Here is a 14,406-nt window from a genome sequence, read left to right as displayed (position 1 = left end):
CCAAGGAAGAATCAAGGCCATACACTTGTTACAAGCATGTTAAAAGCCTTGGGGAAGAGATAAACTTGCTCAACGTTCCAAAAAAATGCATAAACAACCCCTGAATTTGCAACAGATTGCTAAAAACAAGTTTCTGGTCGCTGGGCTGCTTACACGGCCTGCGTAAGAGATGGGGTGGGGTCTACGCGGCCCGCCTGGCCCTCCCAGATCAGCACAGTTTGATAATTTACAGTTTCAGTCCCTTCCTGCATTCGAGTCCATTCCAGGCCTTTTTGACTCCCGTTAAGCCATTTTCAAAGCTATACAAGGTCAATAAAGTTTAGAGGACTCAAAATATGCTCAGAGAAGTCTCGGATGTCGGCTCGTTTGGTCGTACGGTCGCGTTGTTCGTTAAATTACGACGAAACTCAAACGGACGTGTGTACGATCCAAAATGCGCGACGAATGGCGTTTTCGCGTCCGAATCACTAAAATAAAAATATTTTAGTGTGTACAAAAATTTTGGATGTCCAGATGTGGTCAGAATGTAAGTTATGCGCGAAGATGCAAACTTACGTCGTTTTTGACACTTTTAGTCCCTGTAAGATCATATAAGCATATTTTCGCATACCGAACCTATCAAAGCTTATTTCTAAGCTATGTTTAGGTTATATATGGTATGTTTAACTTATGATCAAGTTCCGGACTGTACGTTGCCTTACGAAATGGTAGACTTTTGCAAGTTGACGCAATTAGTCCTTGAGAGCGAATAAACTCGTTTTTGCCATACCAAAGCCTTTAAAACTTATTTCTAAGTTATGTAAAGGTTATTTAAGGTATGTTTAGTTTATGATGATGTCCTGGAGTGTTTATCGTGTTAAACTGATCGTGTTTACGCATTAGTTTGCGTATAACTCTCCAGAAAGCGATATAGAGTTTGAAATCGATCAAAAATCAACATGATCATAAAATCAAACATAAATGTCAAACATTGGGATCAAAACACATTGTTTTATTAATATTGTATTGTTCAGAGTCTGTATAATGATATCACAAGCACAGATGTCACAGTAAATGTCTTGTTTGAATGATTAAACAAAGCTCAAGAGATCAAGGATTCAAGTGTGTCCTAATATCGGATAACTATGTTAGTGCGTCGGGACTTTAATCGATGGATTCTGGTAGAATGAAGTCTTATAAACCAAACAAGTGTTGGAACTCATATGATATGGTTTAATAGACTTAACATACAGATTTGAAAGTGATCCTAAGTGCTTTTGACCCGTTATGACTCGTTAAGGTAGTTTACGCTAATTTAACAAGTCATTTTCGTAAATATATGATCGGATGGTTAAATATGTCTTATGATAAGTCTTACATGTCAAACATGTTTGATATTGTAACATCAGTTTATATGTCAAAACTTTGGTTACATATGCCTATAATTGATTTATGCGCAAAAAGGGCATTTTGGTCATTTTTGAAGAACATACAAGTGACTTATCATAACACTAACCAAACGACATGACCATAAGGTATCACCTCAGTAGGTTATTCCTTATACAACTATGGTCACTAAAACGTGCTTGGTCGAATCCTAAGATCGACCAGACGGGTTGGATTCGAAAGTCAAAGCGGGGGTCAAGACCGCTCGGCTTACAATCCTCATAAAGCACTAAACTTGAAGTGACGAGTTAGACGTGTTGAAACATGTCTAACTAAGTTATAAAAATGATTTGGTTTCAAAACTTGGTGTTTTGATACCCGAAAATAGTTTTGTTGTAAAATGCACATTATGTGCATCTTTGACCAAAACTTTGACTCGTCACTTCAACTAGTAAACGTGGTAATCAGAAGGTGTAATCGCAAGGGATTATAACCTTCATGATTACGATCACGTAGCAAAGTTTAACTGAACTTTGACTTGACCAATTAAGGTAAGAACCGAAAGTTAAATAGAAAGTCAAACTGTTTGACTTTTAGCTAAATAATAACTAAATTAATGAAATTGAGTAAGGAAGAGTACTTACTTGTGTTTGATAAACACTTATGAACTCAGATAGGAGGTCTCCAATTGCTGGAAACAACTCCAATGATGTAGGATAAAGAAAATGTGAATAAGCAAGTGAAATAGATGGAATTAACTTGCTATTTATAGTTTTTTGGAAGCCACAAGATGATCACAAGTGTCCCATGATGAATGGGTATGGTCCCAAAAACCCTATGCAAGCGCATAGGACCATACCCTAACTTCATTCCAAAAACATCTTAAATAAAACCTTGCGCGGCCGCGCAGCGGTTCTAAACAAGATTTGGAAAAGGAACAGTCTTTAATGACCATGCGCGGGAGAAAAGAAGGACAAACACTCAACTAACACCCTTGCGCGGGCTCGCTTAAGGGTACAGTTAGGCTTGAAGATAAACTCCTAAACATCTCCGCGCGCCTAAAATCGAGACTTGAACAAAGGAATCTTCTCTGTTATAACAAAATGGACACGTGGCAAAGGCACAATGGTTTACAGCTGTAGATCTTCTAGAAAGCCTTAAATGCTCATCGTGAATGGTCGTTCGATTACAACCGAATACGACGTGGCACATTCTTAGATGCTCATCTAAGTCACGATGAGTGCAACAACTTAAAGAGAGATCTACATAAAACCACTTTCCACGTGGCATCTTCCCCAGCCGTCGATCAAACACATGATCCGTATGCATGCATGTAGAGTTAACGATTGACGAAATAGAGAGATAACCGCCAACGGAAAAGTATTTTCCATCACCATCTCCGTTACACCATTTTCTGCCAAATCCGGTTATAAATAAGATACACCAGGTATGATCTCACAGGTCACTTTTACTTACTCTCACTCATACTACATCATCTTTCTCCTTTGAGATCACGGTACTTATTCTCACGCAGAATGATGGTCACGAGAGAACCCCCATTCTACCCGTGGCGAGTCTAACGGCTTTCTGTTTTGCAGTGATCACCGGAGAAGTAGTCCAGCCAACCGCCGAATCGATGAGGAGATTAACCCTTTTTATGCAGAGACAAAACTCCCGATCTAATAGATTCTAGTCAATTTAGATCTCTGTTTCTTCATTGGCGCCCACCAATTCTTCTATTTTCATTTTCATCTTCTCGATCGATTCATTTCTTCCCTTCTGTTTTCAATGGCAGAAAATCCGTCAAATTACCCACCAAGTCCTCGATCCGAGAATAGGGGCACTTCGGCTCGTGCTTCTCGTGTCAACGGAATCGCGGGGAAATTGTTTAGCAACGACGATATTCATCATGAGGTGAATCAGGTGCACAGTCCTGTTAATTCAGAAGTCAAACTCAGAACTCAGAGTAGTCCAGATCTACCACCGGAGGAAACTCCAATTTGTTGGTTTAAATTTTAAAACGTTGTGAATGTAAATTTTACACAACCTTGTAAATCAACGGCAAGAATAGCAACGCAGGCACAGGAATCTGCAACTCAGGTGCAAACCACAAACGCATCCCGAGTGCCCTGTTACAACTTATCATCAACTGTGTCGGCCAAAGACACAAAAGCGTACTCTTAGTCTAGCACCAGATACGAGCTTACCCATCTCAGAACTAGACGTCAGGAATCTCCTTCAGAACAAAATTCTCAGAAGCAATCCAATCATACAAAGTTGGGCCCACATCCACTACAGTAGTGGGACACCCAGCTCAATGACGAAAAACATCTAAGGAAGCTCAGTCACACGATACAAAATGTGGGAGAAGACGTACGAGGGATTTTTCGCGAAAGTAACAGCCCAAGTAGTAACAATACAGAACAAACATACATGGTGCAAAGAGGACCATCGCGCGAGCATAACAACAAACGAAACCACAATCAACACTGGCGTGAACAACAAGTAATATTCCATGTCGTACCAGGAGGTCCCCAAGAAGAACGACCGGTTATCATAACTGGTACCTTCGGTCATTATCATACTGATTATATGTTCATTGATCTGGGTAGTTCTATGGATATTATCTACGAGCAATGTTTCTAGCAGTTAGACCCAGAGGACAAGGCGCGCATGAAACCAGTCGATTTTCCTTTAACTGGTTTCTGCAATGAAGCCATGTTTCTGCTAGGTCAGATCTCTTTTCCTGTAACACTCTCTGATGGTGAGCACTCGCGCACTGTTCAAGTCAATTTCATGGTTATGCCAGCTACATCCCACCATGATGTACTGTTGGGAAGACGTTCACAAAGGGAGTTTAGCATGATTACCTCTATACCACACGCTGCTTGCGGTTTTCTGACAGAAACCGGAGTGGCAATTTTATATTCAAGAAAAGAAGTGATGTCTGTAGACGACAAGCCACCAGTAAAGACCGCGAAGCCATCTCCATCTAACGAACAGAGAAGTGGATACTCAACAATGAATGCCCTGAGCAAACTATTTTGCTAGGACATGCCATATCACCAGCAATCCGCGCAAGACTGAAAGAACTTCTAATCGAAAATATGGATATTTTCGCATGGTCCCTAGCGGACATGACCGGCGTGCCAAGAGAGGTGACGGAACATTGTTTGAATGTTCGACCTTCAGCAGAGCCAGTAGCACAAGGAAAGCACAGTCTCGGTCCAGAAAAGGCTCGCGCAATGAATGAGCAAGTGGTTGAACTACTTCAAGCCGACATATTGCGCGAAGTTCGATATCAAACGTGGGTGGCCAACCCAGTAATGGTACAAAAGCATAATGGTGGATGGCGCATGTGCGCTGATTTCAAGGACCTCAACAAGGCCTGCCCAAAAGACTGCTATGCTCTCCCAGAGATAAACAAGAAGGTGGATTCCTTAGCATCTTTCCGCTGGAAATGCTTCCTAGACTGTTACAAAGGTTATCACCAAGTGCAAATGAAGGAAGAAGACGAAGACAAGACAGCTTTCCGCATGGACAAAGGTATATTTTGTTACACAAAAATGCCTTTCGGTCTCCGCAACGCGAGAGCTACATACCAACGCCTAATGGATTAAGTCTTTGGGGAAGCATCGGCGTAACAGTCGAAGTCTATATGGACGACCTTGTCATCATGAGTCCCGAAGAAAAATTAATGCTCACAAACTTCCAGTGCACCTTTGACTCTCTACGCAGAGTTAATCTAAAGCTGAACCCAGTGAAATGTTCGTTCGGAATGGAGGAAGTCAAATTCTTAGGATTTATTGTAACCAAGGATGGTTTCAAAGTCAATACAGAAAAGGTAGAGGCTATTCAGCTAATGCAGTCACCAGCATCTATCAAAGAGATGCAACGTCTAGCTGGTCGACTAGCTGCGTCAACCAGTTTATAGCAAACCATGCTACCAAAACATATCCGTTCATCAGCACATTGCACAACTGCGTTAAGAAGAGCCAGTTTCAATGGACTGCGGAGGCCGAAAAAGCTTTTCCGGAAATGAAAGAATGCTTAATTCAGTTACCTACTTTAACGGCTCCACAAATAGAAGAACCATTAATCTTATACCTCTCTGCGTCAGAGGTAGCCGTATGCGCAGTATTGCTGGTCGAAAGAGACGAAGTCCAAACTCCAATTTATTACATCAGCAAGATGTTGACTGGCCCATAAACACGCTATTCAATCATGGAAAAACTTTTTCTCACGTTGGTTCACGCTTCGCGCATATTACGAAGGTACTTTTCTCGCCACATTATAATTGTTCTTACCAATTATCATTTGGATCTAGTCTTATCCAAGCCGGATGTCGCGTGCCGATTAGCAAAATGGCCCATTGAACTGGGCAGATATAACATGTTTTATAAGCCGCGCCCAGCTATCAAAGGCCAAGTTCTAGCAGATTTTGTTACTAAAGTCCTCGTCGATAGAATCAAAGAATGTGAAGCCATACAAAATCCTACCCCAGTCTTCGGCGACAGGGTCTGGATTTTATATACAGATGGTGCTTCCAACGATGACGGCGTAGGGGCTAGTCTTCGTCTAGTCATTCGATTAGATTTTAAAAGCACCAACAACGAAGTAGAGTATGAGGCATTTCTCGCAGGTCTATGCCTAGCAATTAAAATGGGGGCAAAGAATGTAGAAGCGCACGTTGACTCTCTGTTGGTTGCCGAGCAAATTAACGATTGCTACGACGCAAATGGCGAAACAATGGCTTTATATCTTGAGCAGGCGAGAACATTAATCAATCAGCTTCAGATTTTAAAAATCAACCACATTAACAGAAGAGAAAATAAGCACGCGGACGCACTAAGCAAGTTAGCCGCTACAAGTTTCAAACACCTGGCAAAAGAGGTCCACATTGAAGTTCTCTCAAACCCATATGTTCCTCTGAGACATGTAAACATGATAGAAATTGGGAATCCATCTTGGATATCCCCAATTATTATGTTCTTACAACATGGAACTCTTCCCAAAGGTAAAACGAAAGCAAGGAAAATTCAGCACAAAGCGCTAAATTATGAGATGGCGGACGGAATTCTGTATCGCAAGTCTTATATGGGTCCTCTTCTAAGATACGTGGACAAACATGATGCGCAGTATCTGGTCTGGGAAATCCATGAAGGACTATGCGGAACCCATGCTGGTCCTCGCATGGTAGTGGCAAAAATCAATGAGCGCAGGCTATTATTGGCCTGGCATGCAGCTGGACGCCGTTGAGATTCTGCGCAAGTGTACTTCGTGCCAACGCCACGCTCCAAAGACCCTTCGCCCAAAGAACCCTTTGGCCCCGGTAACCACAACATGGCCTTTTCAACAATGGGGAATTGATCTATTAGGTCCTTTTCCCGATGCGCCTGGCGCAGTAAAATTTATCATAGTTGCTGTGGATGGTAGAAGCCAAAGCTCTAGCTTCAACCACTGCAATGGTGATCAGAAAGTTCATCTGGGAATACATTATATGCCGGTTAGGGTTATCGCTGCGCCTTATCACAGGCAACGGTACCAATTTTGCGTCTGACGATCTACAAAAATGGATGAAAGAAATGCGCATCGAACATAGTTTCACCTCTGTGGCGCACCCACAGGCAAACGGTCAAGTCGAAAGCGTCAACAAACAGATTGTAGATGGCATTAAGGCAAGGTTGGGAACAACAAGAAGTGGTTGGGTCAATGAACTCCCAAGTATTCTATGGGCTCACCACACCATGCCAAAGACTAGCACGGGAAAAACGCCATTTAGCCTCATTTACGGCACAGAAGGCGTAATTCTAGCGGAAGTCGACCTCCCGTCACCTTGCATGCTAGCCATGGAGAAATAAAACAATGAGCAAGGGCGCAGACTCGACCTGGACCTCCTCGAAGAAAGACGAGAAAATACAACCATTAAGGAGGCCAAGTACAAGTCAAAATTGGAAAAATATTACAATGCTCGAGTGCGCATATGCACTTTCTTACCGGGATACTTCGTCCAAAGAGATAACGAAGCATCAAACGCAGAACCACCAAGAAAGCTCGCGCCTAAATGGGAAGGGCCTTATGTAATTAATGAGGTCCTAGGAAAGGGAGCATACACCCTATGCCGGCTTGACGGAACGGATGTTCCGCGCACGTGGAATGCGCAGCAGCTGCTGTCACACCCCCAAAATCCACACGCGGGTACCACCGCTTGGAGGCGTGACATGACCAGGATCAAGCCACCAATCATATTAAACATATAAGTAAATAGTAAATGTCATTCATTAATATGGAAGGCGTTTTCAAAACCAAACAAAATCAAACATGTAGCGGAAGCAATAATGTAAAACCCAACATAGTATTAAGTTGAAATGTCATTAAAGTGTTTATCATAACATCCAAAATCCGTGCCCACAACGATCGCGCCTCCCGTGCAAGATCCATGAGTACCTATGGTCCTGCAAGGCATGTAACAGAAGATCAACAACTAGTTGTGCGAGTTCACAGTAGGTATGTTTGTAATAGTAAGTTCGTTGCATCACCATGCGGTATTAACTAAGTTAATTGTATGTTCATTTAGAGGGGACTTCCCATGTGCGTATGTACTAGACTAGAGGTAACCATAAGTGTTCTTCTTAACCCGAGAACAGTAGTACGTACGAGGTTTACGTAGGTTTTACGTAAGTGTCCTTCTTATCCCGAGGACAGTGGTACGCGGGGGTTATGTAGGTTTTACGTAGGTGCCCTTCACAACCCGAGGCAGTAGTGAGTATAAGTTTACATAGGTTTTACGTAAGTGTCCTTCGCAACCTGAGGACAGTGATAAGTACAAGTATACGTAGGTTTTACGTATGGATCCTTCGCATCCGAGGACGATGGTAGATAGTCTAGTAATAGTGAAAGTCCAAGTAATTGTTCAATCCCATTCCTTCAATCCCATTCCCTACCCACCGGGAATCCCATGCCTTGGTAAAAGTGTAAACTCACCTTGGTTTGCTCGGTTTGTTATTGTGCTTCTGGTGTTAATTAATGGTTAGGTCCGTTACACACGACCTAAGGTACATTGCACATAAACTCAATGTAAGTGTTTACGTTCAAATAAGGTTTACAATTCCTTGGTATCCAAACAACTGTGTTCCGTGTGATAATTGTTTACAGATTGCACATACATACAATAACATACAGTAACATAATAACATAGTAACATACAGAAACATACAGTGGCAGGATAAGTGTTTTTCATTCAACATTTAACCTGATTCAAGCTCTGAATGTTATTAAACTTGGACCTTTGTGACATTACACATTATACTTAGACCTTATGAACCAAACAACAAACTCGGACCTTACAAGCATCAACAAACTCGGACCTTTCAAGCATTAATAAACTCGGACTATATAGCACCAATAAAACTCGAACCATACATCCCTTATAAAACTCGGACCATACATCAATAACAAAACTCGGATCATACATTAATAACAAAACTCGGATCATACATTAATCACAAAACTCGGACGAACCATCATACTAAAACTCGGACCATGATCAATCTAAAACTCGGATCAAGATCAAGCATTCAATCCAAAACTCGGACTAGACAATCAACCAAAATTCGGACCATACATTATTTACTAAAATTCGGACCATGATTTCCTTTACAAAATTCGGACTTGTGTTTCTTTAATAAAACCTGGACTTGTGACTTCCCAAAGCCCTGACACAAATCTCCGGACTAACAATCATGCGAAATATTCAAAAACCAAATCACAGTTTTCATTGGAACAGTTACAGGTTACGATCAAAACCCTACTTTTCATTCATTGGCAAATGCTGTAACCTAATCAACAATCAACCAATTCTAACATATCAGGCATCCTATTGTCAGGCATTTGATTAAACAACTATCCACAACTATTGCAAAAACAATCAGGATTTTTAATAAACACAGAGTCATTGTTTGGAGAACTAGGGTTTTTGTAGGATCGTTTTCAACCCGAATGAGTCGGTCGGAAGAGCTCTAGTTCGTTTCAGAGGCGGAAACTAAGAAACGAACGTGAAAACCAGCTGAAAATACACTTTAATACTCTTTTTCATTGATATGACAGTGTTTACAGCGAGAAACAATACCGGCAGCACTTCGGTACAACTTTTCTAACCGTTACAAAAGAAAAATACATGAAGCCTATTTATAGTACAGCCTGTCCGTTTGAAATCATTCAAATGGTTACAGATTCAAACGATGGGGTTACAAACGGCTAAGCTTCAAACGGTTGAACTTTCAAACTGCCATGTCTTCAGACGGACAACATCACAACCGATTGGACCTTTATATGACATCATTTCATTGGACCATCAATTGGTACACTCTCATTGGACCTTCATATGGTAGCTCTCCATTGGACCTTCACATGGCAACATGTAATTGAACCTCCAAGATATTCAAACAGCCACATGAACTTCAAACGGTCAAAGCCTCAAACGGTTGACTAATTCAAACGGCTAGCTTGCATCTCATTGGTTCTTTCAAATGGCAAGCTTTCATTTGACCAAATATCTTTCGTCTTATATGAGATGACACAATGATGATGTAATCATTGTGATGTCATCATCAAAGATGATGACATATGCATGATCAAATCCGTAACGAACCCGAGACTCGATATTAACACGAAGACGACAGATGACTGCACCAACAGTTTTGCATGAATCAAATAACCAAGGATTTACATCAGACCATCCATAAACATTTACCTTAGATTGATTCTAGATGAAGAGAGGGAGATCAAAAGTGATGATTGAGAGCTTGTGCCACCAAGAATGATGAAAAGATGATTGCAGTAGATGATTGTAGAGGAAGATTGAAATACGTATAATGATTTGTGAGAGAGGTTAGGGTTAGGGGTTATTAAGTTCCACTAATTTCCCTAAACACCCCTAAGTATTATCTATTACATAAAACACGCACACCACATACAATTTACAGTTTCATCATCAAGTTCATGTATTTCTCAAATCATTTGTAAAGTAACACATAATTCCAACAATGCTAAATGATTGCATGACAAAATTAACTACGCTAGGTTAAGGCATTAACCTGAAGTTACGGGTTGTCACAGCTGCGAAGGTGCTACATGTAATCCTAGCACCCTTCGTACTTGGACAACACATTACGTTGACCAACGTACAACACAAGGGTCGCTACTTACATACACATCATAATTATCTTTTTTATCAACGGCTTTGTATCTGCTGGCTTCTGCGCCTCATCCAAATCAATGCAAAGTTTGTTACTTACATTACGCCTTTATGTTTTATTACAAATGCATGCAATCTCTTTTGGTAAGACAAAAACACTACGGTAACCTAATACAAGTCTCATGAACGGTCCGCGGTCATAGGTACTGCGCAATGTCCAGCACTACGTTCACACATGAGCTTTACACCCATCTTTATTTGACTTACCTAAACAAAGTAATTGTACTCATGCAAACATTGTAAATAAAACATGCCTTACATTCAAAAAGTTACTTGTGCGGCAGCGCATTAACAAAAATTATTTGCATGGCAGTGCATAAAAAAAGTTATTTGTGCGGCAGCACATTAACAAAGTTACTTGCGCAAACAGCGCATTAACTAAACAGTAGACAAACGGATTTAACATCCTAAACAAATTCAAAAGAAATGACAACCTTTGCAAAGTCGTATATTCATACGCTAAGTTGTCATCATCCGAGGTCTCCGCCACATCATGAGGCGGACGTTTTTATTCTTAACAGCAGTTAAGGCAACACTTGTAATAACCCTCGCCAAGGTCAGAACAACTGGTATCTCGACGAACCTTTGGCGCATTACAACATACGGGAAACAGCTACATACACTCGTGCATAGCCATCATGGCGCGCAGCCAGTCAACTTTAAAAGTTAGGTTCTTTCATACCTAGCAATTTCGAATAACCTTTCTACTACTCAAACAGTAAAAGAGCACACCTCATCTTTATAGTCTAGTGCTCCCCTACTTGCCATCGGCGCATAGGAGCAACACCGGACTGGGGGGGGGGGGGGGGCTTGAAGGGGTATGGTCCCAAAACCCTGCGTAAGCGCATAGGACCAGACCATAACTTCATTCCAAAAACATCTTAAATAAAACCTTGCGCGGCCGCGTAGCAGTTCTAAACAAGATTTGGAAAAGGAACAATCTTTAATAACCATGCGTCGGAGAAAGGAAGGACAAATACTCAACTAACACCCTTGCGCGGGCTTACGCAAGGGTACAGTTAGGCTTGAAGATAAACTCCTAAACATCTCCATGCACCTAAAATTGAGACTTGGACAAAGGAATCTTTTCTGTTAGAGGAAAGTTCTTTTTGAGTCCCTGTGGTTTGTGCATTTTAACCATTTGAATCCAAAAACCAAACTTGTCTAGATTTAAGTCCCTGTGGTTTCTAATTTTAACCATTTGAATCCAAAACCTAAACAACATTCAAATTAGAAACATTTGGTTTTTGGATTCAAATGGTTAAAATTAAAGACCACAGGGACTCAAATGGTTAAAATTAGAGAGCACAGGGACTTAAATCAAGACAAGTTTGGTTTTTGGATTCAAGTGGTTAAAATACACAAACCACAGGGACTCAAAAACGACTTTACTCTTTCTGTTATAACAAAATTGACATGTGGCAAAGGCACAATGGTTTACAACTGTAGATCTTCTAGAAAACCTTAAATGCTCATCGTGCATGGTCAGTTGGTTACAACCGAATACGACTTGGAACAATCATAGACGCTTATCTTAGTCACGATGAGTGTAACAACTTAAAGAGAGATCTACATAAAACCACTTTTCACATGGCATCTCCCCAGTCGTCGATAAAACACATGATCCGTGTGCACGGATGTAGAGTTAACGATTGACGAAAAAGAGAGATAACCGCCAACGGAAAAGTATCTTCCGTCCCTTTCTTCGTTACACCATTTTCCCGCCAAAATCCGGTTATAAATAAGATACATCATGTATGATCTCACTGGTCACTTTCACTTACTCTCACTCATACTACATCATCTTTCTCCTTTGAGATCACGGTACTTATTCTCACGCTGGAGGGTGGTCACGGAGAGAACCCCCATTCTGTGACAACCCTCACCAAAGCAGATATCCGTACAAATTAGTTAATATTTAACTAATACTTAATTACTGTGCTTACTTAAATTGTGGTTAAACTGCTACTTGATTACTGATACATACGTGTTCCTGCATCATACTTATTTACTGTCACTCCAATTATTACACGCAATACTATGAGTTCATGTCCCCCTTTTTCCTTTAACTGTTTTCAGTTTTACAACTTCGGGGGTGAAATACATGTTACATACTGTTTACAAACGCTTTTATACATGGTATGATTAGCTAAGGAATCTACTGCTAGATCACGTGAATGGATAGGCTATTATCGTAAGACTATTAATCCTTGTATAAGGACCGAGAGGCATGAGTGATAGATCTATCGGGTGTTGCGAGCCCCACACATGGGCCAGCGTGTGGTTGCATGTGGTGACTATGTCGTTCCGCTGGAAGGACCGGTATGAAATACGAGTTACAGGTTTGAGTGCTTCCTAGGCCATGTCACATATTAATGTATTAGCTACACATTAATCGATCTCTTTTTCCTTATTGCTACATACCAAGAACATACATTTATACAGACACATTCTAACGATTTATACAGACTCACATACACATGAACTCGCTCAACTTTTGTTGATGTTTTCAAACTACATGTATTTCAGGAAACTAATGGATCTGGCACGGTATACATGTATTTTCGAGCTGCGTTTGAATAAAGAAGTCATCCAGGGTTTAGAAGGTGTAACCTCTTCCTGGACGGGTTACATATCTCTAAAACTAGTATCGTTTAAAGTCTTTTGCAAGTTTTTACGAACTTAATAAATCAAGTCATGGGTTGTAACTTATTTTGGCAATTGTTGTTTTAAGACAAGTATAATATGGTATTTTTCTAAACTTTATTAATGGGTGAATATCTCATGTTTTTATCATATAGCATTTGTTATAGTTGTTGCTATGGTATTAAGAAGTCACACCAAATAACCCACGCTTCCGCAAAGCCAGGGTATGACAGCTTGGTATCAGAGCCCGATCATAGCGAACTAGGATTCTTTCTCGAGTCTAGACTATGATCATTAGGGCTCTTACGAAAACGTTTTCAAAACATTTTTACATTTCATACACTATACGTCCAGATCCAGGGAACAAACCTTTTTACAAACAAAAAGGCACAAATACACATTTCCAAATTTAAATTTATAAGTTCAGTCTGGGAGGCTGGGAAGTTAGTCTAGTGGGACTAGAGAGTTCAGTCTGGGAGGCTGGGAAGTTAGTCTAGTGGGACTAGAGAGTTCAGTCTGGGAGGCTGGGAAGTTAGTCTAGCGGGACTAGAGAGTTCAGTCTGAGAGACTGAGAGAGTAATCTAGTGGGACTAGGAGAATAAGTCTGAAAGACTGAGAGAGTAATCTAGTGGGACTAGGAGGATCAGTCTGAGAGACTAAGAGACTGAGAGAGTAATCTAGTGGGACTAGGAGGATCAGTCTGAGAGACTAGAAGGATCAGTTTGAGAGGCTGGGAGGATAGTCTGAGAGACTAGGAGGATCAGTCTGAGAGGCTGGGAGGATAGTCTAAGAGACTAGGAAGTTCGGTCTGGGAGGCTGGGAGGATAGTCTGGGGAAGACTAGGATGATTACTTGCTTACATTAATTGATGTGACACCTGTGTCACCGCGACCATCGAACAAATACCAAGCCAATGAAATATTATATTTCATACTTGGGATCTTGTACAAATATGTGTATCTTTTGCACATATCAATTCTTGTTCAATTTCAAACTTTATATCGCTTTCTGGAGAATTATACGCAAACTGGTGTGTAAATGTACTCGGTTTAATGCGACAAATACTCCGGAACATCAACATATACTAAACATACCTTAAATAACCTTTACATAACTTAGAAATAAGTTTTGAAGGCTTT

This window comes from Helianthus annuus, chromosome 7 (assembly GCF_002127325.2).
Source record: "Helianthus annuus cultivar XRQ/B chromosome 7, HanXRQr2.0-SUNRISE, whole genome shotgun sequence".
NCBI lineage: Eukaryota > Viridiplantae > Streptophyta > Magnoliopsida > Asterales > Asteraceae > Helianthus > Helianthus annuus.
Note: the sequence above shows the minus strand (reverse complement) of the source record.